This window comes from Garra rufa, chromosome 20 (genome assembly GCF_049309525.1).
Source record: "Garra rufa chromosome 20, GarRuf1.0, whole genome shotgun sequence".
Lineage (NCBI taxonomy): Eukaryota > Metazoa > Chordata > Actinopteri > Cypriniformes > Cyprinidae > Garra > Garra rufa.
The window spans coordinates 23,915,892-23,943,096 of record NC_133380.1 but is presented as its reverse complement, the minus strand read 5'-3'; positions in this window follow the sequence as shown (position 1 = coordinate 23,943,096).

Below are 27,205 nucleotides of genomic sequence, written 5' to 3'. Positions count from 1 at the left end.
CAAATGAAAGCTTCTGTGGATTCGGCTCTGTCGAAATATGCTAAGGCTAACCCTACAAAACCACAAGGCAAATTGCCCTTCGTTTAATCAGGGGGGAAACTGAGCCACGTTCATTCATTCATGACAGAGTAAAACAAACGCAGAAAGAGAGTCAGGGATAGTGAGTGTTAAAGAAAAAGAGAAATAATTCATTCTCATCACAAAAACAGAACACTTGCAAAATTTGTCTAATTATTCTAATGTTGTTCATATTTCATTTAGAGGAGACCAGGGCTAGTTGTCACATTTTACACCGAGGAATATTCATAAAAACTGTAAAAACATAACACATGAAAACATTGTTTTGGCCCCACAAATATCTGAACATTTAATAATATAAATATAAGATATGCAATACCTGATAATATAATGTATATGTATTTTAATACATAATATTCTATGCATATAAATAAATAATCTATTTATTTATAAATTTATACATATACATATATATTATATATATAATAATTTATAAATAAATAAAATATATAGATCAAATCTGACAACTTGTCCCAGTCTTCCCAATAAAGTATAATAGAAATAGATGTGATATATATATATATATATATATATATATATATATATATATATATGAAGTGCCAAAAAGGAAATAATTATATAAAATCTGAATAAATAAATGTAAATTGCAAATACATAGAAGTAAATCTGAATATATAAATGTAAAATAGGTTATATATAAAAGTAAATCTGACTGTATAAATGTAAATCTGAATATAAGTCTGAATATAGAGATACAAATTGAAATATAAAAATGTAAATCATCAATATATAGGAGTAAATCTGAATATATAGCTTTATATACTTATATATACTTATAATTCTGAATATATATATATATATATATATATATATATATATATATATATATATATATATATGACAGTTGCAGTTATATAGATGTAAGTCTGAATATATAGATAGAAAATCTGAATATATAAATGCACCAATATACCATTCAAAAGCTTGGAGTATTTTTTTTTTCTTGGGAAAGAAATTATAAAAGTTAATATACTTTTAATTTAGCAATGATGCTTTAAATTGATCAAAAGTGATGATAAAGACATTTATAATGTTACAAAAGTTTTCTATTTCAGATAAATGCTGTTCTTCTGGAATTTCTATTCATCAAAGAAACCTGAAAAAACTCTACTCAGCTGATTTCAAAATAATAATAATAATAATAATATATATAATAATAGGATCATGTGACACTGAAGACTGGAGTAGGCTAATGATGCTAATAATTCAGCTTTGAAATCACATGAATAAATAAAATGTTAAAATATATTATTTTTAACAATTATTTTAAATAGTAAAAATAATTCAAGACTGCTTTTGCTGTACTTTGGATCAAATAAATGCAGGCTTGGTGAGCAGAAGAGACTTCTTTAAAAACCATAAACAATCTTATTGTTTAAAAACTTTTGACAGGTAGTGTATATAAATGTAAATTGTGAATATATAGTTATTATTCTGACTATATAATTGTAAATCAGAATGTGTGTGTGTGTGTGTGTGTGTGTGTGTGTGTGTGTGTGTGTGGGGTGAGTGCATACTCCAATTGGTCGGAGGTGTTATTGAACTCAAAAGTCTCGAACCGTGTGTGTGTGTGTGTGTGTGTGTGTGTGTGTGAAATATATGAAAACCTGTCTGGGTGTCCCCTGTTAAATATAATTATTGTTAAATATTTATGTGAACAGCTGTGAAAGTGTTATCTGAGTGCTATATTTACTTTGTCTGCAGATTTTATTGAATGACTGAAAAACGCTAGGAAATGTAAAAATACCAAGAATGAAATGTGATATACAGTCGTTGCCAAAAGTTTTGAGAATTACATAAATATTGAAAATTGGAAAAGTTGCTGCTGAAGTTTTTATAATAGCAATTTGCATATACTCCAGAATGTTATGAAGAGTGATCAGATGAATTGCATAGTCCTTCTTTGCCATAAAAATTAACTTAATCCCGAAAAAACTTTCCACTGCATTGTTAAGAAGGCTTCAGGGCGTCCAAGAAAGTCCAGCAAGCACCAGGATCGTCTCCTAAAGAGGATTCGGGATCGGAGTGCCACCAGTGCAGAGCTTGCTCAGGAATGGCAGCAGGCAGGTGTGAGCGCATCTGCACGCACAGTGAGGCCAAGACTTTTGGAAGATGGCCTGGTGTCAAGAAGGGCAGCAAAGAAGCCACTTCTCTCCAAAAAAAACATCAGGGACAGATTGATCTTCTGCAAAAAGTATGACGAATGGACTGCTGAGGACTGGGGCAAAGTCATATTCTCGGATGAAGCCTCTTTCCGATTGTTTGGGGCATCTGGAAAAAGGCTTGTCCGGAGAAGAAAAGGTGAGCGCTACCATCAGTCCTGTGTCATGCCAACAGTAAAGCATCCTGAGACCATTCATGTTTGGGGTTGCTTCTCATCCAAGGGAGTGGGCTCACTCACAATTTTGCCCAAAAACACGGCCACGAATAAAGAATGGTACCAAAACACCCTCCAACAGCAACTTCTTCCAACAATCCAACAACAGTTTGGTGAAGAACAATGCATTTTCCAGCACGTGGAGCACCGTGCCATAAGGCAAAAGTGATAACTAAGTGGCTCGGGGACCAAAACGTTGAAATTTTGGGTCCATGGCCTGGAAATTCCCCAGATCTTAATCCCGTTGAGAACTTGTGGTCAATCCTCAAGAGGCGAGTGGACAAACAAAAACCCACTAATTCTGACAAACTCCAAGAAGTGATTATGAAAGAATGGGTTGCTATCAGTCAGGATTTGGCCCAGAAGTTGATTGAGAGCATGCCCAGTCGAATTGCAGAGGTCCTGAAAAAGAAGGGCCAACACTGCAAATACTGACTCTTTGCATAAATGTCATGTAATTGTCGATAAAAGCCTTTGAAACGTATGAAGTGCTTGTAATTATATTTCAGTACATCACAGAAACAACTGAAACAAAGATCCAAAAGCAGCAAACTTTGTGAAAACTAATATTTGTGTCATTCTCAAAACTTTTGGCCACGACTGTAGAAACTGAAAAGGTTTCAAAAGATATAAAACTTCTAGTTTTCCTTGAATTAACCCTAGAAACAAATATTGAACTGGATATGAGCAACAGAGAGCTCAGTCACACCGGAAACACAGTAATCAAAAAATAATGACTTGTCTTACATGCACTGCTCTGTAATGCCAGGTTCTGTTCTTACTGAAAATGATTCCAGCATGATGCATCGACCGAAGCCAAAGCTGTGCTGTAGCTGATTTACAAGGGCATGCTGTCAAACAAGAAAACTGGTGAATAATGGACCTTGTTCTTACTTCCAAGACAGCGGAAACATACAGACCAATAATTCAGCAGGGGTGTGAAGCACAAGTGCGATGTGTTATCTGGAGTCTGCCTTGGGTTTTCAGGGTGGGGCGATGGATTCGTTCAGGGTGTTCAGAAGGGGCTGACTGACAGGACCGTGACAGGGAAGATGCACTGCAGTTCTGCATGTCTAACTCCCAACAGCTGCTGCTGGAGCAGTCAAGACTGTACCTTCATCACTGTCATCATCAGCGACGTGTTGTACTCATTAATATCACTTGTGCATTGCAATATTATTTAGCATTACTCAGAGCATTGTTAACAGCATCTTTTGTCAGCATGAACATAAGATCAAAAAATCACCATCACATGATTATTCATGCCCCAGAGCATGCTGGGAAGAGGGCAAATGGGCCTGAACCACCTATATATCAGGCCTATCTAAAGTCCAACTCACATGCAAAACTAAAATAATCAATTAAATCTTTGCTTAATATTTTCACCATTATTTAATTTCATTATTCCGTTAGAGATTACAGTTTATAAAGTTGTAAATATGCATATTTTTTTCTTACAAGAATGCATCGACTTGATTCAGAAAGCCTTTATTTAGCCCTCTGAGACGTGTGGAGTACTTTTTATGATGGATGGATGCACTTTTGGACTTCAAAAACTCAACACCTATTTACTGCCATTATAGGAGCAAGGACATTTTTTAATACAACTCTGATTGTATTTGTCTGAAAGAAGAAAGTTGTATACACTTAGTATGGCATGAGGGTGAGTAGATCATGGGGCAATTTTCATTTTTGGGAGAACTATCACTTTAAGAATTTGACATTTACATAGGCATCCAACCTGAACCAAAGATATATTTTTAGTCATTATACCATTACATAATAAGCTTAAAAGTTCACAAAATTCAGCATTTTTGCCATATATTATTAAATAATGTACTTTTTTGCCCAGGATTTTTGCCAGTTACACATTCAAAATGTCCTAAAGCTAAATCCAACACACAAAAAAAACGTCTCAGGTTACATATGTAACCATGGTTCCCTGAGAAGGGAACTCTCACTGTGCCCTTAGAGGGCGTTCCCAAGTAGCGCCCTCTAGAGGACGCAGTGAGGGTTCCCTCGGAAGGGAACGTCTCAGGTTATGTATGTAACCATGGTTCCCTGAGAAGGGAACGAGACACTGCGTCCTCTAGAGGGCGCTACTGGGGAACGCCCTCTAGAGGACGCAGTTAGAGTTCCCTCGGAAGGGCACTTCTTATAGGCTACACATTGTAAAATTAGGTGTTGTATATGTACTGCAAAAGCACAAGGTGAGTGTTTGGTCTGTGTTTTTGACACATACAGGATTTGTTTTCTAAAATCACAAAGTATACACCTTAATTTGCAACGTGAAAGTTATTTTCAGTAAATGTGCCAGATTTCCGATTCATTAGCCGCTTGTACTTCGTTCCGCCAGTAGGTGGCTACATGTGTTTATGAGTGAATCACCGATCAACCAATTCGTTCAAACACAGTTGATTCGTTCGTAAACGAGCAACAATTTTGTTTTGTTTAGACAAACTGGTCATTTAATTTTCAAAAACAGACCTGGCAACTAGTAATAAGTGTGTCTAAAATGTAAGCTATACAACATTAGCTTAGTGTTTATCTAATTAAATTTGATATATCTGATAAACAGCGTTCGTTCTTATGTAATACTGCTTAATGTTTTGCGTGTAACATTTGCAAATTGATTTAAGTAGCTTGTATATGTACTGTATAACATATTTTTCCTGACATACCTTTTTAAAGAATAAGTGGATCTTATGTTAGCTCATGGTGTGAAGGTCTGTGTGATACAGGAAGGTAAGGTGACATGTTTTCCTTGAAATAGAGCGATTCGGTGGCGCAGAACGTAAACAAGGCCACTCAACTTAACGGAACTCGCAAATTTAGCTGATTATTTCTGCTGAAAATGGTCAATTAGTGTCATGTTTGGGGCTGTACTAATCGGTTGGACCAGGAAAAACATTTGGAGTACTATAGACTGCGTAAAGTTATAACAAATAAAGGAGAAGAGTGCAAAAAACTGTTTGAGGAACAAAAGGCGTTTGTGGTTGGCCAAACGAAACCAGGATTTCAAGGGCAAGAATCTTGACAACAGTCGTTCTTATCATTTCCAGTCAGATAGGTGAAATATTAGGCTAATATCTTAATTAATACTGCTTATATGTATCTTTACCGCCTATTAATGTTAGTTTGTCAAACAAACTAACATTTCCTGCTTACTAAGTGCTTCTCTATATGATTTAGCAGCTTCCACACACTTTTCCATAATTTAGACAGCATAAATTAGCAGAACAACTTATTCAGTAGTGCATTAACCATGCAGTCCATGCTGTTTACATCTGAATATCTCCACTGACCACTAACCGTGACATAAGTGCAAACCCTCTATTGTACATACCATTAAAAAATTCAGTTTTATCCCTGAATAATTTGAATAAATTGATCTTTAAACCACCTGGGAACCATGTTGCATCTCACAGAACTACTGGTCTTTAGTAAATCATGATACAAACCTGTAACTTTTCATGACCAGTCACAGGACATTAGTTTTTAATAAACTAACTTTTAGTATTTTCAGTGAAGAGTTTCAATGTGTTTTCCATACTTGTTTCATGTGAAGACTTTAGACAAATGTTAGCATGTGAAATGTCCAGGGTCACTGTTGGCTGGAGATGGCTGGTGTTCTCCTCAGCTTTGTCCTTGGAGAAGGGATACAGATGGACATAAAGCAGAATTTAAAACTGCTGACTTGTGCCTGCTTGTTATTGTCATGGTTTATCCGCAAAGCAGTAAAACGATAGGACAGATTTGTGTTTAGGGAGTTTTTCAATGTTGCAAGTTCCTTACCTGTGCAATCAATTTTATCCATAAGTGGTTTTTATATCAGTTCTCTTGTGTGAACAATAATGACAAATCCAGACATACTGTCCAGCATACCATGTGTAATATGCTCCCCCTGCTTTCCTTTAGCTTTTCGCCTGTAACATTTTTTTTTCATTCTTTTCATTTAATTACGTATATATCAGGGGCGTTTTCTCTGAGAAGGCTCCTTAAATAATGGATGAGAAAAAAAAAATTTAGTGCAAAAGTCTGCGTCTCTCTCGCCAATATAAAATATCATCAAGGTATTACAATTAATTTTTTTTTTTGTAATTTATTCATGTGATGGCAAAAATACAGTACAACAGTAATATTATTATAGTAATATATCAGCAAGGTATTACAATTAAAAATAACTATTTTAATAACTATTTTAATGTTTGGTGTGGGGTAATTGAGAATGAACGGAGGAAAGTCACGTAAGAGGAGGCAATGCCTCCATCACGATATGATTGGATATGACTGATTATGATCTGTTGTGATTGGTTAATGCGTTAAATCCAGCCTATTTTGTTTGCCTTCCACATTTGCGAATCAGTCCGAATATACAATATAATGGTGTTAATGTGAAGACTAATTTTAAAATGTAAGTAAACAACTCACACAGATATAACCACTTTGTTACGTCCAAAAAAAAGACTTAAAATGCCATAAAAAACATGATTTGTGGGATTATAGTGAGTAGTGAAATTTAATGTAGGCCTAAATTTTCATGTCTGTGATGAATATTTATTAAGTTTTGATGACTGATGAGCCGAAAAATTCAAAAATAGTTACAGTGCCTTGCAAAAGTATTCATACCCCTTCATTTTTTTTACATTTTGTTTTGTTGCAGCATTGTTAAACTGCTTTAAATTAGTTTTTCCCCACATCAATTTACACTCCATACATGATAATGACAGAGCAAAAACCAGATTTGCAAATTTTACAAATTTATTAAAAAAATTAAACACTGAAATAAGTACTTTGCATAAGTATTCATACCCTTAACTCAGTACATAGTTGAAGCACCTTTACAGCCTCAAGTCTTTTTGGGTATGATGTGACAAGCTTTGCACATCTGCATTTGGCAATTATCTGCCATTCTTTGCCTCACCTTTTCACCTCTCAAGCTCTGTCAGCTTGGATGGGGGCTGGCAGACATTTTCTAGAGTCCTAGTTGTTCCAATCGTCTTCCATTATGGATAATGCTTCTGTGAACCTTCAATGCAGCAGATTTTTTTCTGAACTCTTCCCTAGATCATTGCCTTAACGCAAGTCTGTCACTGAGCTCTACAGGCAGTTATCTTGACCTCAGGACCTCAGGTTTTTGCTCTGATATGCATTTTTAGCTGTTAGACCTTTTCTGAGAGGTGTGTGCCTTTCCAAATCATACTCATTCAAATGAATTTGCCACAGAATTGCCAATGAATTTGAACTCCACTCGAAGTGTTGTAACATCTAGAAGCAATATGAATGCTCCTGAGCTAAATTTCGAGTGTCCCAGAAAAGGGTATGAATACTTATGCAACGGGATCTTTTCAGTTTTTTATTTCTAATAAATTTGCAAAGTTGTTACAAACCTGTTTTGTGCTTTGTCATTATGGTGCGTGTATGAGATGTAGATTGATGTGGAAAAAAAGTAATTTAAAGCAGTTTAACATAAGGCTGCAACATAACAAAACGTAGCAAAAAAAGGAGTATGAATATTTTCGCAAGGCACTGTAAGTGTTAACTATTGAAAAGAACAGCTAAACATAAGTTCATGAATAAAATATATACTGTTTAAATACAACAATTAAAAACTAGCACATTGGCAATGCCTTGTGAAAAAGTGTTTGTACTTACTAGTACCAGCTGTGCAGATGAACACACAAACCTTTGCGCAGATGGGAAGTCAGCCATTATTATATATTACTGCTCATTTATTTTCAAACTGCAGCATTTAAACGCAATTATCTGTAATGCTCACTAAGGCAGAAAAGAGCAGACATCTGCAAACAGAGATGGAAAAACTTACATCCATGTGTCTCATTTAAAACAGCTTTGTAAAATTCACACACATTCACCTTTAAAGATCAAATTACCTTTCTTATGATAACACTAGGAAGCTGACTGAAACTCTGTGTATTTTAAACATACACAACTATTCATACCATTCCTCGCTGAAAAAAAGTTTTAATTTCTTAAAAAGGAAAAAAAAAGGCCCTGTATGAAAAGATTAAAAAATACACATTTCTAAATAAACAATGAGAAATAGCCTCAAACGAATACTAGTAAGCTGTTTTCAAAAGTTTCCAGGAAGTATTGATGTTTTGGAAAGAATAGTGAATGTATTATAGAACAATTCTCCACTGCAGGTGTGCTGCTCTGTGCACCTGACAGAAATACAACACTGACAGAGAAAACAAACAAAGAAAAGAAAGGATGACAAATGTTATTTTCCTCATTCCATAGTTCTGGGCAAGGCCTCACTGGACAGACTAAAGCAGACAAATGACATGTGCGTATGTGGGCGCATTTGTGTGTTTGTGACAGCAGTGAATAGTTGTTGTGATATGTGTGTGTTGAGTGAACATGCATTGATGGAATGGCAGTCATCTTTTTCTTTTCTTTTTTGCTTTGTTTGTTGTTTTTTTCTAGGTGATATGCTTTCACAAGTTTCGTTGGTTTCCACCTTCACCTGTTAAGCTGTGACAACAAAACTAATCGGCCATCGTTGAGGCTGCAGTTGACCTTTGACCTCAGCTGTCAGTTGCCCCCTGGAGATGCGGTTCGAGACTTTTGAGTTCAATAACACCTCCGACCAATTGGAGTATGCACTCACCACACACACACACCTGTGTGACAGTCTTCAACAAGCACATCCAGACACATGCTACACTGTAAAAAGTTTATATCAACTAATTTTATTGTAATAAGTTAAAATGACTTGTAGTTTTAAGCTGATTTAACTTAAAAACTTAAGGCACCTGCTAAAATTAGGTTTTTAAGTTGAATCTGGTGAAAACTTTTTACAGTGTAGGACACGAGTGCACAGAACCACACATTTACGTAGTCATCTAAATGGAGAAAAAATAAATAAGCAGAGTCAATAAGCAGAATAAACAGAAAAAACTGTAACATTGTGAAATATTACTGCAATTTTAAATAGTGGTTACTTTAAAATATCATTTTTTTTTTAATTGTGATGCAAAGCTGAATTTTCATCAGCCATTACACCAGTCTTCAGTGTCACATGATCCTTCAGAAATCATTCTAATATGCTGATTTATTATCAGTGTTGAAGTTGTAAACAGTTGTGCTGTTTTTTTGGAACCTGTGATTCTTTTTTCAGGAAATAGCATTTATTCAAAATAGAAATCTTTTCAAACAATCTTTACTAGCCTTTACTATCACTTTTTGAGTGACATAAAAGTATTAATTTCTTTCAAAGAAAGAAAGAAAGAAAGAAAGACAGAAAAAAAACAAAAAAGACTGATTCCAAAGTTTGAATGATTTCTATTTTAAATAAATGCTGTTCTTTTTAAGGTTTTATTTATTCAAGAATCCTGAAAAAAGTATTAAGCAGCACAACTGTTTTCAACATTGATAATAAATCAGCATATTAGAATGATTTCTGAAAGATCATGTGACACTGAAGACAGGAGTAATGATGCTAAAAATTCAGCTTGCATCACAGAAATAAATTATATTTTAAGGTATATTAAAATAGAAAACTACTATTTTAAATTGCAATAATATTTAGCAATATTACCGTTTTTTTCTGTATTTTTAATTAAATAAATACAGCCCTGATGAGCAGAAAAGTCTTATAAAACATTTTATTATGAAATATTATTTTAATGTTTTCTATTTTACAGTGATTTTTTTACTGGATGTTTATCAGACAAAAATACAGTAAAACAGTAATATTATGAAATATCATTAGAGTAAATTTATTTTTAAATTATTTCATTGTAATTTATTCCTTTGATGACAAAGCTGAATTTTTTTGCAGATAAAAATAAAGTAAAACAGCAATATTATGAAATATCATTAAGGTATTACAATTAAAAATAGCAATTTTAATAACTAGGTTTATTTTATTGTAATTTAATAAAGCTATTTTTTAGCAAACAAAAATACAGTAAAACAGTAATATTATGAAATATCATTAGTGTATTAAAAAAATTATATATGTGTGTGTGTGTGTGTGTGTGTGTGTGTGTTTAATTATTTAATTGTAATTTATTCCTGTCATTAAGGTATTACAATTAAAAATATATATTTTAATAACTATTTTAATATTTTCTATTTTATTGTAATTCATTCTTGTGATGAATTTTAGCAGACAAAAAATATAGTAAAACAGTAATATTATGAAATCTCATTAAGGTATTACAATTAAAAATATATTTGAATGTTTTTTTAATAATTATTTCATTTTAATGTATTTCTGTTATGGCAAAACTGATTTTTTAGCAGACAAAAATACAGTAAAACGGTAATATTATGAAATTTCATTAAGGTATTACAATTAAAAATATATATTTTAATGTTTTTTAATTATTATTTCATTGTAATGTATTCCTGTGATGGCAAAGCTGAATTTTTTGCCGATAAAAATAAACAGCAATATTTTGAAATAGCATTAAGGTATTACACTTAAAAATGTTTTAATGACTATTTTAATGTTTTCTACAGTATTATACTGTAGTGTATTCTTGTGATGTCAAGCTGAATTTTTAGCAGACAAAAATACAGTAAATTTCATTAAGGTATAGCAAGTAAAAAGGACTACTTTAATAATTATTTTAATGTTTTCTATTTTATTATTATTTATTCCTGGGATGTCAAAGCTGTATTTAACAGCTTTTTAGTTATCTTTACTCTTTACTTATTGTTTGTCCTCAAACATGATTTGAAATTGTTGCAAAGGTTTTGTTTGTCAAGCAACATAATCATCAAATAGCTTAAAATATACACTTAAAATATAGCACATTAGTAACAATGACTACTTTTAAGGTGCTTTTTTGTCATTTCTAAAGCTTTACAGACATGATCTCTGTTTTATGTGAAGATTTTTCAAAATATTTCATTTTTAGTTGTACATTAGAAAACCATATGGATTTGGAACAATGTGATACAATGACTCTCTGTTTAGGTTTTACGTTTTTGATTTAAAAAATGAAGGTGCAGTACAGTTAAAAGTTCATGATATCATTTATGTTTATGCATAACATTGAACAAGGTTAGTCTGGCTTCTGTAATAACGGCCTGTTTTTGAAAATATATGAATGCTTTCTTGAACTGTTCCTGGGTTCAAGTGTTTGAGGAAGTTGGGAGCACATATGGCTCAAATTGATCTCTCTCTCTCTTTTTCCCAGTGACCCAGACCCCACTTCCTTACCGCTACCCAACGATCTGTGGAAGCGTAAACACATCCGGACTCAAGGTGCACGGTGCAATCAAACATGTGCTGTTCATCAGAGAGCCCCAAACTTACTGCCCTCTGAAAAGGACGGCTAACACACACACACACACACACACACACACACACACACACACACACACACACACACACACACTCCATGTGTGAAGTCATAATGGTAAATGCCTTTACTGCTCGAAACCGTGAAATGCTTGTTTGTGTTTGAATACGCAGATTTACACAGCCCCAAATCTCAGCATTAAGAAAATAAACACGGCGGACACATCAGAAGCTTACAGTACATTTTCATCTACCCTTATAATTTTTCATAGACACCGCAATACACACTCGAACGCACTCTCTAACAAACAGTCTGTCTCACACACACACACACACACACAAAGTAAACAAATCAACGCAATCAAAACTTCAATGTTTGGCGTAAGGATACAAACACTTGCAGCTAAGCATTTTTCCTTAGATAAATGGTGCCATGATACTTTATGTATATAAAATATATGTAGATACACACTGCCGTTCAAAAGTTTGGGATCAGTAAGATTTTTAATGTTGTTTATAAAAGAAGTTCCCCCTCAGTCGAATCACTTCAACATTACATTGGGAACTCACTTGAGAGACCAATCATCTCTGAGCCTTATTCAAAAGGCCAATGAACATTGGCGAGTGGTATTTGCATGCCAAGCCACTCCCCCGTACATACGGGTATATAAGATGGCGGCACGCACCACTCATTCAGACTTTCGCTTTCGGCTTCCCTCGGTGCCCCGCGGCAGGTCGTTGAGCCGTCAATGCTTTTCAGCTGCCGTGGCGAAGCACGAGGGGGACATCCAAGTCACCGTGCAGAACGCACCGCTGGCTGCCAAAGCCCTGTGGTCTTCTGCACCTCAGTGTGAGCCCGTCGAGTTCCCAGAGCGGTACGCTTCCCCTGCACGCCGGGCTGAGCGTCTCCTTTGGTGCTCCTTTGTCCTATCCTAACAAACCATACATCAATAGAAAGCTTATTTATTGAGCTTTCATATGATGTATACATCTCAGTTTGGTTAAATTTAACCTTATGCCTGATTTTGTGGTCCAGGGTCACATATATACAATGATTCCACAGCTTATTTATATTACATATGATCTGTATATATTAACATCATTTTAAATAAATGATTCATAATAACTCTTAAACTAAAATTGCTTGTGTGTAATGGATTAATAATTATACAAATCATATAAAATAACTATAAGTAATTATCATTAAAGCCAGACCATTATTTTTCAAAACTGTATTTACTAATTTATTTTTTTACTAGTGACCTTTAATTTGCAGCATGAAAAGCTAAGGGAAGTTACTTTTTTTGTGTCCGATGTCAGTTTTAGATTTTTAATCCAGAACATAACCTGCCCTGGAGCAGGTTAGCCGTGGAGTGTAAGTTACTATGGCAATGAACGCTGCTAAAAACCAAGCCACATTCATGGTACCTAAAACCCAGGATTGGTGCAAACTAAACTGAAACTTACCTGTCTAGCCAGCTAATCTGGCTTCATGGTACAGGCCCCTGGTCAATCACACTTCTGTGAAATCAAACTGTCCACTTAGGAAGCAACACTGATTGACAATCAATTTCACATGCTGTTGTGCAAATGGAATAGACAACAGGTGGAAATTATAGGCAATTAGCAAGACACCCCCAATAAAAGAGTGGTTCTGCAGGTGGTGACCACAGACCACTTCTCAGTTCCTATGCTTTCTGGCTGATGTTTTGGTCACTTTTGAATGCTGGCGGAGCTTTCACTTTAGTGGTAGCATGAGACGGAGTCTACAACCCACACAAGTGGCTCAAGTAGTGCAGCTCATCCAGAATGGCACATCAATGCGAGCTGTGGCAAGAAGGTTTGCTGTGTCTGTCAGCGTAGTGTCCAGAGCATGGAGGCGCTACCAAGAGACAAGCCAGTACATCAGAAGATGTGGAAGAGGCCGTAGGAGGGCAACAACCCAGCAGCAGGACCGCTACCTCTGCCTTTGTACAAGGAGGAGCACTGCCAGAGGCCTGCAAAATGATCTCCAGCAGGCCACAAATGTGCATGTGTCTGCTCAAACGGTCAGAAACAGACTCCATGAGGGTGGTATGAGGGCCCGACGTCCACAGGTGGGGGTTGTGCTTACAGCCCAACACCGTGCAGGACGTTTGGCATTTGCCAGAGAACACCAGGATTGGCATATTCGCCACTGGCGCCCTGTGCTCTTCACAGATGAAAGCAGGTTCACACTTAGCACGTGACAGACGAGACGCCATGGAGAATGTTTTGCTGCCTGCAACATCCTCCAGCATGACCGGTTTGGCAGTGGGTCAGTGATGGTGTGGGATGGCATTTCTTTGGAGGGCCACACAGCCCTCCACGTGCTCGCCGGAGGTAGCCTGACTGCCATTAGGTACCGAGATGTGATCCTCAGACCCCTTGTGAGACCATATGCCGGTGCGGTTGGCCCTGGGTTCCTCCTAATGCAAGATAATGCTAGACCTCATGTGGCTGGAGTGTGTCAGCAGTTCCTGCAAGACGAAGGCATTGATGCTATGGACTGGCCCGCCCGTTCCCCAGACCTGAATCCAGTTGAGCACATCTGGGACATCATGTCTCGCTCCATCCACCAACGCCACGTTGCACCGCAGACTGTCCAGGAGTTGGCGGATGCTTTAGTCCAGGTCTGGGAGGAGATCCTTCAGGAGACCATCTGCCACCTCATCAGGAGCATGCCCAGGCGTTGTAGGGAGGTCATACAGGCACGTGGAGGCCACACACACTACTGAGCCTGATTTTGACTTGTTTTAAGGACATTACATCAAAGTTGGATCAGCCTTTAGTGTGTTTTTCCACTTTAATTTTGACTCCAAATCCAGACCTCCATGGGTTAATAAATTAGATTTTCATTGATTTTTGTGTGATTTTTGTTGTCAGTACATTCAACTATGTAAAGAACAAAGTATTCAATAAGAATATATTTTATTCATTCAGATCTAGGATGTGTTATTTTAGTGTTCCCTTTATTTTTTTGAGCAGTGTATTATGTTTTTTTTATATATATTGTTACAAAAGATCTCCATTTTAAATAAATGCTGTTATTTTAAACTTTGTATTTATTAAAGGAGTAGTTCACTTTCAGAACAAAAATTTACAGATAAATGTACTCTTGTCATCCAAGATGCTCATTTCTTTCTTTCTTCAGTCATAAGGAAATTATGTTTTTTGAGAAACTTTTCAGGATTTCTCTCCATATAATGGACTTCTATGGTGTCCCAAGTTTGAACTTTCAAAATCCCGCGTCAAAGGGCTCTAAACGATCACAGCCGAGGAAAGAAGGGTCTTACAAAACGATGTGAGTAATGTGCGTTTGAGATTAAATAGTATATAAGTTGTAAATGTTTTTAGAAAATAACCGATCATTTCGCTAGATAAGACCCTTCTTCCTCTACTGTGATCATTTAGAGCCCTTTGAAGCTGCATTTAAACTGCATTTTGGAAGTTCAAACTCAGGGGCACCATAGAAGTGCCCCCAAGTCTTACTGATCCCAAACTTTTGAATGGTAGTGTAAATTACTACTAAAATGGCAACGTATTCAATTATTAGTTGCAAAACAGGCTCACCTAAAGTTAACTTATCAACGTTGTTTGCCGCCCACACTGTGCACACACCCTCTGCACCTGTGTGCATGAGTAATGCGCAACTGGAAGCCAGAAAAGACATGATGCAGCAAGATGACACAGGCTCATATTGCACATACCAAGCATTAGTACGCACACAAAAATGTGAAACTGTTTAAACTTTTGGTGCATTTCCCACTGACCTGGGAACAGTTGCTCTGTTTCCTTATTCTTGCATACATACTGCTTCTAATTTAGTGCAACCGGGAAAAAGTTTGATTTATAGTTTTAAGGTCTGAGGTTTAAGGGAAGTATAGGTTAGTTTTTGCAATACTAGGGCTGGTCAGAAAGCGTTTGAGGGTCATGGTGGTGGGTTAGTGTGTGTATTTTGAGAGTGTATTGGGAGTACACGGGGTAAATAAATATTTGATGACTGTGTCACCTCTGCTCTAAGTCCTGGGCGGCACAAGCCAGATCATCATCTGACCTTCACACACTCGGATGAATTATTCAAAATAAAATTGTCAATCATTCTGTCCGTCCATGTGGAATAGAGAACGGAGAACTGTTTGTGTGTTTTCAAAAACATCTCAAGAACGAGCAAAATTAGGCAGACCACCAAACTGGCTGACAATAATGTGACAAGTCTATAATAATGCTCAAAAGGTCTCCATTAGCATTCATATTCATTTCAGTGGCTACTTTTAAATGGCAAATGTCATCCGGTCTGCTTGTTGAGCTGAGTCAACCCGGGGTAAACATTTAAAAGGTCTAATCAAACTAACGATTAAAGTGTAATTAAATATTTGCATTGGATTTAGACTAAGCTAGTAGGCTAAATGCCACGTGGTGTGCTAAGCTAGCATGCTGAGTAGTTAGCTTGCAAAACCTACAGTAAGCTAACTAAGAAAAAAATATTTGATGTACATTTTATTGTTAGATATTTTGTCATTAATGGTCAATCAGCATTAAACATAATACTGATTAGTCCTTTAACACATACATTTACAATATTCTAACATGAAGCAACTGCTATTTTAGAGTTTATTACATTACTATTTTAATGACAACACTGCAATCTTGTGAAATATTTGATATTCTGATCCTCAATATTAAAAAGTAAATTTTATTTTACTAATTTTAATATGATCTTATTAGTGGTCAAGTTTGAAAGGGTATTTTATTGATTATTATCAATTATTAAACCATAAATGTGTTGTTGTTTTTTTCTAGCACTTATACTGTCACAGGGAGTCAGACTGAGACGTGCGGATCCATTTGCAGCATTTATTGAGATGTGTCAACAGGCAAGAGTAAACACCAGAAAACAGGAACAACGTAGGTAATCCGGGAAACAGTTCAATACTCAAGCAATGGTCGCAATGGCAGGCAGCAGGAATCAATAATGGGGTACACAGTCCAGAGTCATACACGGGAAATCCAACACAGAAAGAAACGCTCAGAATTACGACCATAGGGAACAATAAGACTTCGCAGAGTGGCTGTGTGTGTGAGAAGCTTAACCCTTTCAGTGGTGAGTTTAAAATATTCTAGTGGACCCCCGAGAGTGAGTTTTTTTTAAGCGACCGTTATTTTAGAACATTCGTCCCTTTTGTTTCCATGGCGACGCGTCATGCTTGTCACGTGACACAACACAGTCACAATAACACTGTATGACAGATGGATCGCTTTAATTTCGTTTTTTCTTTTTTATCCAGAATACTCACACACTTGCTTACCATGCCTCTAATATTCCGATTCACAAATATGTGTGAATTAGTATGATTCGTCGTTTAAAACCCTATGTAAATGATCTGGATCGTGATTTGTAACGTGAGATGGGCGCGGCCATGTTTGTTCGCGCTGCGGTTCAGAGAGTCCTGTCAGCCGTGTTTACATCACATACATTCATCTGTTTCTCCCGAAATACATGCAAAGTAAGTGGCTGGTGAACTAGAAGAGGAATAGAGTGAACCTTTTAGTTACTTTGCCTATGTGTATGTGATAGAAATAAAACACATCGGCAAATTATATTTGAATAGATGGTTATTTGCTGCTTCCATAGACCTATGTGTGTATTTTACAAACTCTAAATGTCTCCTTTTACTAGTACTTATGTGTATTTAAATGTCTGAAACCTAAAATAAGCGTTATGTGGTTAAAAACACTGCATAGTTGTGATTGTATGACAAGTGCAGAGCTCGTCCGTCTCTGGCTCAGCGCCAGCCATCGCGCCAAAGCGCAGTTTGAATTTGTCAGCTGCGTGACGTCACCGAACGTTCCAAATCCCATATGTGGGACCGTACTCCCAGGGGCACAGAAATTAGAATCCCATATGTGGGACCGTACTGCTCAAAGGGTTAAATGCAGTCAGTGTGATGAGGTGCAGCTGTGAGCGGTAATCAGTAAAGTGAGAGCAGGTGAATGCAGTGATTAGTGCAGTGGCTTGTGGGGAATGAAGTCCATGATGTGTGGTGCAAGAGTTCATGATGACAGGAAAGACCAAGGCGGAACCCAAGGCTCTGGCGACCCCGGCGGAGATGGAGGTCCGGAGGTACGCAGCGGAGCCGGAGTGACAGAGGATCGAGGCTGTGCCCACGGGAGGGAGGAGGTCCACAGAGCCGGCAGGACGGAGTGACGAGGCGCAGCCGGAGGAGTAGAGTCCAGAGGCGAAGGTGGGGCGACGACTGACCGGGGCGGAGCCGGAGAGACGATGGAGCCCGGAGGAGCTGGTGGGCCGACGGCCGACAACGGAGACGAGGGAGCACAGAGCCGGGGTGGAGCCGCAGGGTCGGAGGGCCGAGGTGGAGTCCGGGACTCTGAGACTGGAGGTGATGGTGAGGGATCCTTCAGTCTGGACATCGATGGAGACTGGCAATCCCACTGCGAGTCCTCTGCACCGAAGGTGGGATGTGGGTGAGCAGAGGGACTGTCAGGAGACAGAGGTGGCGGGACTGGAGCAGCAGGGAGGTCGGGTGGAAACCCACACAGTCCATACATGGCCTCCGTGACCAGAACCGGGCAGACAGGAATCTCAGGACGACTGGAAGGCTGGGCGGAACCAGCAGAGGCTCTGGAAGGCTGGGCGGAACCAGCGGAGGCTCTGGAAGGCTGGGCGGAACCAGCGGAGGCTCTGGAAGGCTGGGCGGGACCAGCGGAGGCTCTGGAAGGCTGGGCGGAACCAGCGGAGGCTCTGGAAGGCCGGGCGGAACCAGCGGAGGCTCTGGAAGGCCGGGCTGAACCAGCGGAGGCTCTGGAAGGCCGGGCTGAAACAGCGGAGGCTCTGGAAGGCCGGGCGGGACCAGCGGAGGCTCTGGAAGGCCTGGCGGGACCAGCGGAGGCTCTGGAAGGCCGGGCGGGACCAGCGGAGGCTCTGGAAGGCCGGGCGGGACCAGCGGAGGCTCTGGAAGGCCGGGCGGGACCAGCGGAGACTCTGGAAGGCCGGGCTGAACCAGCGGAGGCTTTGGAAAGCCGGGCTGAACCAGCGGAGATTCTGGAAGGCCGGGCTGAACCAGCGGAGACTCTGGAAGGCCGGGCTGCACCAGCGGAGGCTCTGGAAGACTGGGCTGAACCAGCGGAGGCTCCGGAAGACTCTCTTGAGGAGAGGGCTCTGGACGGCGCTCTTGAGGAGCGGGCTCTGGAGAACTGGACGACCCCAGCGGAGACTCTGGAGGGCTGGGCGTCTCCAGCGGAGACTCTGGAAGAGCAGGCTCTGGGCGAGCGGTCACAGGAGGGCGCTCTGGCGGCGGAGACTCTGGAAGGCTGGGCGGAACCAGCGGAGGCTCTGGAAGGCTGGGCGGAACCAGCGGAGACTGTGAGAAGGCGGTTGCCATCTTGTGCTGTGGCTCTACCTCACCCACCGTAAACGGAGAGCCACACAACAAAAGAGCCAGATCCATGTAGTGATGCAGAGTCCAGTCAGGTTCAAAATTTGGCATGTTGGAAGCCAATGGCTCCGAGAGTCCTCCACGAAAAAAAATCATGAGGCACGTCTCATCCATCGAAGACAGATTTGCCAAATCAATGAAAGCCATGACATAATCCTCAATTGTCTGCTCACCCTGCTTGAGAAGCATGATCTGCACCGTTGGATTCATGCTGGAACCGGATGACACCATAAAGCCGCTGGATCCTTGTGTGTGGCGAAGTCTTCTGTCACAGGGAGTCAGACTGAGACGTGCGGATCCATTTGCAGCATTTATTGAGATGTGTCAACAGGCAAGAGCAAACACCAGAAAACAGGAACAGCGTAGGTAATCCGGGAAACAGTTCAACACTCAAGCAATGGTCGCAATGGCAGGCAGCAGGAATCAATAAAGGGGTACACAGTCCAGAGTCATACACGGGAAATCCAACACAGAAAGAAACGCTCAGAATTACGACCATAGGGAACAATAAGACTTCGCAGAGTGGCTGTGTGTGTGAGAAGCTTAAATGCAGTCAGTGTGATGAGGTGCAGCTGTGAGCGGTAATCAGTAAAGTGAGAGCAGGTGAATGCAGTGATTAGTGCAGTGGCTTGTGGGGAATGAAGTCCATGATGTGTGGTGCAAGAGTTCATGATGACAGGAAAGACCAGATACGTGACATATACTACTGTTCAAGTTCATTATTATTTTATTTTTATTTTTTTTTCATTTAATTGCATTATTTTATTTAACTTTTAATTTGTTTAGTTTTTTTTATAATGTTTTATTTAATACATTTAATTTCTCTCTTAACTGCTTTTTATTGTATTATTTTATGTCATTTTGATTTGATTTGATTTTTTTTAATTTTGTTAAATTTTTTATTTAATTCAAATAATTTTTATTTTATTTTTTCAGATGTATATTTTAAATGTTTTAATTAAATGCATTATTATATTTCATTATTTTTTTTTTTTTTATTGAATTGAATTTTATTTAATTTTAATTGTTTAATTTTTTTTAATTTAACTAAAATTTTATTTTATTTTATTATTTTATTTTATTTAAATTGCAATTGTTTAATTTTTTATTTCATTTAAATAAGTTTTTATTTTATCTTATTTTATTAAATTAATAAATGTTTATTAAAAATTTGTTTTTGCTGGCACGTATACTACTGTTCAATTTTATTATTATTTTAGTTAATTTTTTTATTTAATTTTATTTAATTTTATTTCATTTCATTTAATTAATTTATTTTATGTTTTATTTAATTCATTTAATTTCTTCAATGTTTTATTTAATTACATTTAATTTTACCTCATTTTATTTAAATGTCTTTTATTTGATTTGATTTGATTGTAATTTTAATTGTTTCTTTAAGTTAAAATATTTTTTTTCATTTCATTATTTAATTTAATTATTTAATTATATAATTTATTTAATTTCATTTTTTTTTTGTACTTTTTTGATAGGAAATTAATTATTTTGATTTAAATTGACCCACTGTATTGATCAAATCTTATAAATGTCAGGAAAGACATTTATAAGACTTCTATTTCAAATAAATGCTGTTCTTTTAAACTTTCTATTTATCAAAAAAATGTTTCCATAAAAATATTAAAAACAGCACAACTGTTTTCAATATTGACGATAAAAAGAAATGTTTCTTAAGCACAAAATCTGCATATTAGAATGATTTCTGATTGATTACTTAAGACTATAGTAAATTCAGCTTTTTCAGAATAGAGCTGTGCCTTCACAACTCATACTCAGATACTGTGCTAAAAACATTGATTTGATTTTGATTATCACATCTATCGCACTGAAATAATGCGTTTTAAATCATATTAGTTTAAACTTCTGATATACGGTTTTCTGAGCGCACATATCCCAAGCGAACACACAGAAAGCAGCATGTGACTGCTAACTTCTCTTTCATGTCTCATTGCGCTTAAACAGTCAAATACATACAAGTTCATGTTAAAAACACACGAGTTACAAAAACAGTCGGTTATATCTGTGAAGGTAAACAGCTTGAAAAGAAATTGCATGTTTATATTAGAGCTGTGTGGAAGCAGCATTATATACAGTAAATAAATGAATAAATCCACTGCTTCATCATACTAAGACCAGGTCTTCTATGCTCCAGACCCACATATTGAACCGATTGGTGTTCTGTAAGTTTGTTTGGGTGGACCCTTCGATTAGAGCGCTGATCTCTTAAAGGCCTCTCTGTATTGATAGATTCAATGGCTGTGTGTGAGAGAGAGTTAGAAAATGGAGACAGCAGTAAGGTGAAGTCCAGTAGTCAGCTCTTCCTGTGTCCTGTGTAAGTATTACATGGGCCTTTACAGTGGTCTGCCGTAACCTTCTCACATGGAGGTGTCACATACGATACTTCCTAGCGCCCAGAGCCAAACATCATCTGATCGCTCTTTCTCTCTCTCCCCCCATCCTCCCTGTCTATGTATCTTTCTGTCTTTGCTTTTGATGAATGATGGACCCTTCTCCCGCTCTCTTCCTTCTCCTCTTCCACCTGATTGGCATTTTTCTTATTAGAGCAGCTAGAGCAAAGTATTCAGTGCCAGTCACGGGTCCCAAATGGCATCAGTTTGTGTTTGCTGTTCTTTTTCATAAGCATCTTGTGTAATGATACATAAAGACAAAGGCTGTGATATCCCACAATCCCGTGTTTGCTTTTTTGGAGGTTGCTGAAAATAACAAAAAAGGTATCTGATAGCGATTGGAGGGAATCTATTTCCTAATGTATATTCTTTAGATATTTCTTTTATCTCATCACTCAGTTTCTACTGGGAAATAAGCATTGCATAACAATACCTGTTAGGTTATTGACTACCTGGACAGTGAAGTTGCTAAATCTAAGATTTTGGACATCCGTAGTTTTCATCAGAGATTAGTAATGTGTGGAACTGGTCCAAAGTTTGTATTACATATGCATGTTACGTTCTAATCTTTGAAACTTTAAAAATTGTATTTTATTTTTCAATTTAATTTTATTTCATTTAATTTTATTATTTAATTTTATTTATTTTTTATCTTTAAATCATTTTTTAATTTCATTTTCACTATTTTCAGTATATCATTTCTTTCACTATAAATGTATGTTTACTAGTTTATTAAAATTAGAATAAACTCTTATAATCTGTAATATTAAGGTGACACTTGCTTCAAGAGATTTGTATTTTATTTTTATTTTATTTAAAAATATTTTTCACTTATTTTTAAATTTCATTTTATTATTTATTAAGTTTTTTTAATTATTATTATTATTTTATTTAATTATTTTTATTTAGTTATATTTTTTTCATTTAATATTATTTACATTTATTTCAATTTTAATATTTTAATATTTTTTTGTTTATTTCATTTAATTTATTGTTGTATTTTATTTTAAATTTTCATTTCATTTCATTTTATTTTTTATTTTATTTAAATTTAACTTAATTTAAATTAAGATTCAATTTGTTTTATTTTGTTTCATTCCATTTTTATTTAATTGTTTTTAATTTGATTGAATTTAAATTTTTAATTGAATTTAATTTCATTGATTTTTTATTTTTAAATTAAATTAAATTACATTTTATTTTCTATTTTTTAATTTAATTTAATTTTGTTATTTAATTAAATGTTATATTTTGTTACTATTTAATTTAATTTTTTTATTTAATTGTATTATTTAATTAAATATTATTTTAACTGATTTTAATTTTGATATTTTATATATTTTTTACTTTTATTTAATTTAATTTATTATTGTGTTTCATTTTATTTTAATTTAACTTAATTGAATTTTTAAATGAAATTAATTTTATTTTAATTTTGTTTCATTCAATTTTTATTTAATTTTATTATTGAACTGAATTTAATTGAATTTATTTCATTTTATTTTTCATTTATTTTACTGTTTTATTTTTTAAATATTTTAATTTGATTTAGGTTATCCCTTAATATTTTTTATTTTACTTTATTGTTTTACTTCACTTTATTGTATTTTATTTAAATGTTTTCATTTTAATTTCTTATTTAATTTTTAAATTTTGATTTAATTGTATTATTTAATTTAATTTATTTTATTTTACTGTTTTATTTTATTTTAATTAATTGTATTATTTAATTTAATTTAATTGAAATACTATTTAGTAGTTTGGGGTCAGTACAATTTTATTTCAGTAATAAATTAATACTTTTATTTGGCAGGGACACATTAAATTAATCAAAAGTGACAGTAAAAACATTTATATTGTTTTATATTGTTTGCTATAAGAGCAGCAAATTATTATTATTACTCTTTTTAATGCATTTTTGACCACATACCAATGCAGATTTGGTGAGCATAAGACCCTTCTTTTAAAAGCAATATTATCGACCACTGTGTAATTTAAATGTGCAAAACAATTGTGAAACTTGATGCTAGACAGCTGACTTTTGTAAAAGCTTTAATAAATGTTGCTGTAGTTTATTTTATTTATTGATTTATTTATTCATTAGTTTATATTTTGCACTAAAACCTGCTTTTGTGGCTGTTATTGCTTGGATAAAATTATTTGTGTCTCTCTGTTCCCAGATCATACAAACCATTCATAGCTCTCTTGTGTTTAGGTGTTAAAAGCATGACGGGCTGGAAGAGGATCATAGATGTGCCCCCCGGAGGAACGTCAGCTTGAGGCCATTTGCCTTTATGCTTGCTAAGCTATCTTCCCTACTATCATCTGGGGAGATAGTTTATTTTGGCCTCTGCATTCTTCTGCTTCTCTTAAGTAGAAAGACAGCATAGAGGGCCACAGGTCTCGCAAAGTTTCACACAGAAAATTGCTTTAACAGGGAAGGGAAACTTTAAGGCTACATTAGACTAACTGGCTCTAAGTACAGCGCTGTAGTCTTTGTCAGGGATAAAGGACACTGTCCAAACAAGAGGGAATGAATCAAATTGTTTGTATGCTTTTGGCAGGATTCTGTGCTCTCCGATGTCTGTTAGTTATGGGACCCATCTTTGCTGTTACAGTGTGTTGCAATATTTTCCTTTACATATTGTATATCTAGAGCTGTTTTCCATATAACTAAGCAGAGTTTACATACAATGAACAATTGTTGAAAGAATCATGAAGGAATGGAAAGATGAAATCTGTTTAATAGTCACTTACAAAAGATTGCGTCTAATGAAATAACTAATCATGAAACTATGAAATATGAAATAGCACATAAATGAAACACACAAATATCTTACACAAATTATAATTTACCAATATCTAAGAACTTACTACATTTGTAAAAAATAATAAATCATTTTATTATTTTATTATAAGTTATTTGAATTATATAATTTACATAGAAAGCAGAGCCATTTCTATGGTTGTCCGCCACTGAATAAAAACATATAAAAAGGTTAATGAGAAGTTTTAACTCACAATTCTGACTTTTTTCACAATTGTGAGATTTACAGAATTATGTGATAAAAAACTTGTGTGATAAAAATTCTGAGTTTATATTCTCGCAATTTAGATTTTTTTTTTACTTGAAACTGCGTGATACAAATTTTCAATTCTGATTTTTTTCTTGCAAATGCAACTTATCTCACAATGCAGACATTTTTCTCCGAATTGCATGATAAAAACGTGCAATTCTGATATTTTTATCGCAAATGCGAGTTATGTCTCACAATTCTGACATTTTTACTCAGAATAATGACACAGACTCGCAATTTTGAGTTTTTCTTGCAAATGCAAGTTTGTATGTCGCAATTCTGACTTTTTTACTTAGAATTGCGTGATACAAACTCGCAATTCTGAATTTTTTCTCACAATTCTGATATATAAGCTCACAGTTGCGAGTTATAAAGTCAGAGTTATATCATAAAAACCTGCGAGATTAAAATGATGAGTTTATATTTCGCAATTTGGACTTAGAATTGAGTGATACAAACTTGCAATTCTGATTTTTTAACTCAGAATTATAATACAAACTCGACTAATACAAATTTGACTTTTTTTCTCGCAAATGCAAGTTTATATGACTTTTTACTTAGAGTTGCGTGATACAAACTTGCAATTCTGACTTTTTCTCAGAATATATAAGCTCACAATTGTGAGTTAGAAAGTCAGAATTATGTGATAACAACTTGTGTGATAAAAAAATCAGAGTTTATATCTCGCAATTCAGACTTTTTTTTTACTTAAAACTGCATGATACAAACTCGCAATTATGACTTTTTGTCTCTGTACTGCTTGATATAAACTTGCAATTCTGACTTTCTTTCAAATGTGAGTTATCTCGCAATTCTGACTTATTTACTCAGATTTATGATACACTGTCACGGGTGAGAAATCACACAACGAGGTAGCTTGGTGAAATAGCCCCGGAGGGTGGATTTATTAAATACTTTTAAATAAGTGAAGGGAGAAATAAGGTGAGTGCTGTCGTCGTGGCTGGTGCTCCTGTGAAGTCCTCGTGCTCGTGAAGGTGGGTGTCCAGGCGTGCTCAGTCGGGCTGTCGGTCACTCGCTGCCTTCTGTTTGACGAGAGAGAAAAGGTTAGTACCAGCAAGTTCAGCATGAGACAGTTGTCTGTCGAAATGAGAGCGGCGGCGACTTTTCAAGCCGCTTGATGATGGGCTGCAGCTGTGACCAATCAGCCCGTGATGAGGACGTGCACGTGCCGTGCGTCTGTTGCCAAGGCGACGCTGTCACCAAGTCACATCCCCCCCCCCCAAGCGTCGTTCTGGCCCTGAGAACAAAAGAAGACAGTAGGGGTGAGATAAAGGGTGGGTGGGGAATGATCCCTGACAGACCTGCAAAAGCTGTCCACATCCGTGAGACTCCATCGACGTTGGCGTTGGCGGCCCCGGCTCGGTGTCGCACTTCAAAGTGGAAGTCCTGGAGCGCGAGGAGCCAGTGGGTCACCCTGGTGTTGGTATCTTTAGCCTGGGCCATCCACTGCAGGGGGGCATGGTCGGTCACCAGGGTGAACTTACGACCGAGAAGGTAGTAGGGCCTCCTTCTCGACGGCGGCGTAGTTCTTCTCTGCCTTGGACAGCTTCCTGCTGATGTAAATTATGGGATGCTCCTCACCTTCCTGGATCTGCGACAGGACGGCTCCTAGTCCGGTATCGGAAGCATCCGTCTGCAGCAGGAAGGGGCAGCCGAAGTCGGGAGCGCGGAGGTAAGTGCCGTCTTGAGCTGAGCGTAGGCCTCCTCGGTGGCCGTCGTCCAACAGATCTTCTCAGGCTGCCCCTTCCTGGTCAGATCTGTCAAGGGGCGGCTAAAGAAGAGAAGTTGGGGGATAAAACAGCGATAGTACCCCGCCAACCCCAAAAAGGCTCGTACCTGGGACTTCGTTTGTGGCTTCGGAGCGGTACGTATGGCCTCCACCTTCTTTTCCTGGGGCCGGATGAGGCCACGGCTGACCTGGAAGCCCAGGTACTTCGCCTCGGAGAGCGCTAGGTGGCATTTGCGGGGGGTTGGTGGTCAGTCCAGCCCGCCGGAGCTCCGAGAGCACCCTTCGCAGACGTTCCAGGTGTTCATCCCATGCCTCGGAATGGACCACGACATCGTCCAAGTAGGCGGCCGCATAGGCTTGGTGGAGCCTCAGGATGATGTCCATCATGCGCTGGAATGTTGCAGGCGCTCCATGCAGACCGAAGGGGAGGGTCCGGTACTGCCAGTGGCCACTAGGGGTGGAAAAAGCAGTCTTTGGTTTAGCAGAAGATGTAAGTGGTACCTGCCAGTATCCCTTGGTTAGGTCCAGGGTAGAGATGTACCGGGCGCTCCCCAGGCGGTCCAACAGCTCGCCGTCCCGAGGCATGGGGATAGCCGTCGAACTCGGAGACTTCGTTGAGGCGGCGGAAGTCATTGCAGAAGCGGAGGGTGCCATCTGGCTTGGGTACCATCACAATGGGGCTGGACCATGGGCTGCGAGATGGTTCGATTACCCCCAACTT